Below are 5,280 nucleotides of genomic sequence, written 5' to 3'. Positions count from 1 at the left end.
GCACCTCGGAATTTGACCTACCTATGAGAAGTGATTATGAAGAGTCTTACACCCACTCCCACGTGCGAGTTCACGTTTGAGAACGAATGACATCACGATTTATGGCTCTCCAGCGCAAGCAGAAAAGTGGCACTCATGGAAATCATGATGATATTTTATACTTTTCTTATACTAACACAGACTTTACCACACAGGTAATAATAATATGATCACATACATATAAATAAAGTACAGCAACATTTGCTTAAGTTTGATTTCACCTGCTGTAAGAGGCTGTTGGGTTTTGAAAACCAGTCATCAGTCGTCTTTTCTTAGGGTATCCCCTCATCTCTAAGAAGTTGATATCCGGGAGGGATGCAATTGCATTCAAGTAAATGGTTTATGCCACTCTCATGGGGTACTCTAGATTCATGCATTGAATTTCTGTTTTCATCGGATTGGCTGTCCAAGTGCTGTCTCAGTTGTGGTATGGCCAGTTGGGAGGTAGCTTTATGGCTGAGGTCTCCAGGACCCTAAACAAATCCAAATCATATTATGTGATATCATCTACTGTTAAATTCTGCTCTGTACTTGTAATATTTCTTATTTTACTATTATATTGTATTGAGGATTACTTGTGTTTTGATCTGTGCGTTATATTGCATTGACCCCCCCCCCATATTTTGACATGCAAAAAGACTCTTTGAACTGCCTTTCCCAAGGATTCTTCCATTTTTTCCATACAAGGGTTTTTTTGGGAGATTTTCTTTGTCTTATTAGCGAGTCAAGGCTGGGGGGCTGTCAAGAGGCTGGGCCTGTTAAAGCCCGTTGAGGCACTTCTTGTGTGATTTTGGGCTGTACAAAAATAAAGTGTATTGTATTGCATTGTAATTGGGCCACTGTGTAGCAACATCAAGAATAATAAAGTTTGCATCCATGACCACCTGTGTGTTCAAGGCCGGTGCCACCATTAAAGCGAATTAGGCATTCGCCTAGGGCGCAGATCATAAGGGGGGAAAACCTAGCTGCATGGTTTAGCTACTGAACAGTCGGTTGGTGCTCTAATAAGCTTGGCCTAGGGTGCAAAATAACCTGTGTTGATACTGTGATATGACTTGTGATTCACATTTGCTTATCCATACTTTCTCTGTGTGCCATCAATTATACCAACAACTCCAGGAAAAACAGTGATTTGCATGAATTCAGCTTGCTTTAACATTTCCTGTAAGGATGTTTAAAGTTTGGTGCAAAATTTGAGAAAAGGTTGGTTGTGACATATTCAAATCATTGCTTTTGCAAAGTTGAATTTTCCCTGTAGGCAAAAGATGCACCACTACCAGGGCTTTCATTTCACGTGCATTTTTTTCACATAAATGGATCAGTAATGATTTGTTACAAATATTATTCCATCCATGTCCAGGGTTTCCAGAACATTCTGACTTACCTGAAATGTGCATGCAAATCTCTGACTGAACACCATCTTCTGGCTGCTTTTAGTGAGTTTGGACAACTCACCAGCTCTCCTAAATCTAGGAAAACTGATAGAATGCTTTTACTCCTACTCCTAACAGTAGGATCACATTTGTGTCACTCTGAGATTTTAGAGCCAGATAGGACTGTTTTCCTCCTCTGAGATGTTTGATAAATATGGGCATAGGTCTCTAACATCTGGAACTAAAGCCATGTACACCTTTGGATTTTGTCTTACTGAATTACATGCATCCAGTCCATTGGGGAAGATGCAGAAGTTAGTGATATACTGTATCTTTTGGGCCTGTGCCTTATATTATCTAGGCAGCTGGACTTAAAGTGGACACTCGGAATATACAAATTTGTTTGTCGCTGTGTCACCAATATTTATCTGTGATCTGCTCAGATTCAAAAAGTACAAATTTAGAATATTTGTAATGTAATGGCACATTTCTTATAAAGAAGATGATGTAAATTTAAAAGCGGGACTTATATATACAGTACACTACATGGCCAAATGTTTGTGGACACCTGACCATCACACCTGCTGTAGATGAAACCATGGTCATTAATATGGAGTTCCACCCCCAACCCTTTGGAGTGTGTCGGTGGTTAATCAAGTCCATTCAGCCAAAAGAGCGTTTGTAAGGCCAGATACTGATGTTATATTAGAAGACCTGGCTCCCAATCGTTGTTCCAGTTCATTCTGAAGATGTTTAGTGGTGCTGAGGTCAGAGCTCTGTGCAGGCCACTCAGGTTCCTCCACACCACACTCATGAAATAATGTCTTTACGGACTTGGCTTTGTCCACTGTGGCAAGGCAATGCTGGAACAGAAAATAGCCTTCTATAAAATGTTGCCACAAAGTTGGAAGTACACACTTGTCTAAAATATCTTTGTATGCTGTAGAATATGGAACCAAAGGACCTTGCCCAAATCAGAATATTATCCATTCTTCACCAAATTTTACAGTAGGCACTATGCAGTCCATAGGGCAGCAAAGTCCAAAGGAGATGTGCTTTACACCATTCCAGCTGATGCTTGGCATTGCACATAGTGATTTTAGACTTGTGTGCAGCTGCTCAGACATGGAAAAAAGCTATCTCATGAAGCTTCTGATGCACAGTTTATGCTAATATTGCTTCCACGGGCAGTTTGGGGCTCTGCTGTAAAAGATGCAAAAGAGGACAGGCAATTTTTACACACTATGTGCTCTGCAAGTTTACATGGTCTGCCACTTTGTGGCTGAGCTGTTTTTGTTCCTTCACACTTTAACTTTGCAATAATTACAATTGGCCAGGGCAAATCTAGCAGAGCTCAAATTTCACATACTAACTTGTGGCAAAGGTGCCATCCTATGACAGTGCCATGTGTAAAGTCACTGAGCTCTTCAGTATGAACCTTTTTACTCCAACATACAGTATGTCAATTAAAATTGCATAGGTATGTGCTTTATTTTATGCACCTGTTAACAATGGATGTGGCTGAAAATTTCAATCTCCGGTTTTTGACGGGTGTCATCGTTTTATGGTCCCCTGATAACAAAAACATGTAGCCTATATCCCGATGATTGGTGCGTGTGTCTGTGTGCCAGTTCCTTGAGAACAGTCTAGACCCAAAATGGCTGGACAGAAAAATAGCAAACTTGAAACTTAAGCCTGTTATGAGATGACAATGTGCTAATTAGTTTTTGAGCCAAACTGCAAGAGAAACAGGCACTCTTGGAGAGCCCTCAAATACCACAATTCTGCAATTAATTATCAATTCTTCTTGTCAATTGCTATTGTAATGGCCTACTTTATGATCAGAAAGATTGACATCAGAACAGTAAATAATTACTGAAATGTTATGGAATAGTTCAGGTACCTTGTTTCCATTCACAAAGCTTACTGATGTTCAGGTCCAAATTTTTATTGTCTCTTAGACCACGGCCTTCGTTTTCCCTAGCACACTTAAATGTGCAAAGGCCTTGTGGAGGTTTTTTAACCCCATTCACCTAACATCAAGCTCTGGAATCACTTTTAATCTACAGACATAAGCCTAATGTTCTTGTACTCCTGAACCTCTAGTTGACCTCAAAAGTACTGAGTCTGAAAGGCAGGGACCCAGCTGCCTGGTATGTAACAAAAACCTAACCATCCTACATAATCCTAAATGGGACTGAGTACCAAAGTCATTCCCTCCCCGGTCTTGCTCTCTCCTTCTATAACTTTAGGGTCAAGGATGCCAGTTTTAGAATCCTTTGACACACAGAAATATTGCATGCTTCTGCCCCGTCTATTTTACTTACATTGCACTTAACATGCACACAAAGCATATGGCCTTCTATATTTCCACTTCCAGCGCATGAGGAGTTAATAAATGTTATTTTGTTGTCCTTGCCTTCGGTCCTCTTGCTTACTAGACTACTCATTAAATTTGCATAATATTGGTTTGGATTTCGTCCTACATCCATGAGATGTCCCTGTTAGGGTGGCTGGCAATACAAAATGGGTTCAGTGAGTATGGGTGCATTTCTACTCCATCATAGATTGCTTCCATGTCTAATGTTGGTTCCTGCCAAGTATCCCAAGTTGCTATAAAAGGTTCTGCCTCACTCTCCAGGTTTTAGAAAATGAATTAATAAAAATATATCTGTATATTTATGTATATGATAGATAGATAGATAGATAGATAGATAGATAGATAGATAGATAGATAGATAGATAGATAGATAGTGTGGAAGAAAAATGAGACTTAGGAGTCACATAGTCATTTAGGGGTAATATAGTCGTTGCATGTAAAGTGTTTTGGTATGCTTTCCACATTCAAATACAGCATATATCTTAGAAGTAGCATAAAAGAGTTAATAAATGCCAGAAGCTTGTTCAAGTGAAAGGTCAAGTGAACAACAAAGAATAAGAAGGTTCTGGGTGATGGTTCAATAAGTTTGTGGACTATTATGTGCCCAGTAAGAGTTGCAGATATCACATATGCAGGAACTCAAGAAATATTTGAGAGTAATGTAAAGACCAAGAATATAGTTAAATGAGACTTTTATTTTGGGGTATGTAAGCTGGTTATGGTCTTTGCTGAGAACACCTCATATATTTTAATAAATAAAATATTCAGATGGTGCAAGCCAATGAAACAATCAGAGTATGATATTTAAGTATTAATTCAGCACTGCTATGTAAATTCAATTGTTTATAAATATAGACTTCTATATTTACTCTCTGATCTTTTTCTGACAACCTCTGCCCAGGGCTCTGTCCCTTAGTAGATTGCTGTAACAGGATGCTCCCGAGAAATGCATGATGCAATAAACAAGTTTCCTCCTGCCTGGTTTCTGACTTAAAGAAGCCCTAGTTGGGGACAAATTTCTTTCTTTAACATATTTCAAATTTAATTTCTTCTACAATAGATAGATTATTTGTTCTGTAACCATAATTTTTGTTTAATTTGCATCAGTGTAGAGAGATCACTGAGAACTGATGAAGGCAATCACATTTATTGATTTTGTAAAGAAAAGCCAAGCAAAATGACACCTTTTATTGGCTAACTAAAAAGATTACAATATGCAAGCTTTCAAGGCAACTCAGGCCCCTTCTTCAGGCAAGATGTAATCAAGGGGTAATTTTTGCCTCACATTTGTAAAATAACTGTTATTGTGATAATTTATGTTTATTTTGTTATTACTGATATAATCAAAATTTAAAATGGAAAAATGTTTTATTACCATATATAGTACAAATGAATCAAGAGTTAATAGGATGATCTGTACACCCAACATAATGTTTAAATATAGAAGCATATGTATTTTTTACTAGTTGCACACATCTTGACTGGAGA

This window comes from Polypterus senegalus, chromosome 1 (genome assembly GCF_016835505.1).
Source record: "Polypterus senegalus isolate Bchr_013 chromosome 1, ASM1683550v1, whole genome shotgun sequence".
NCBI classification, from domain to species: domain Eukaryota; kingdom Metazoa; phylum Chordata; class Cladistia; order Polypteriformes; family Polypteridae; genus Polypterus; species Polypterus senegalus.
The sequence above is the reverse complement of the archived record's forward strand: the minus strand, read 5'-3'. Positions refer to the sequence as shown.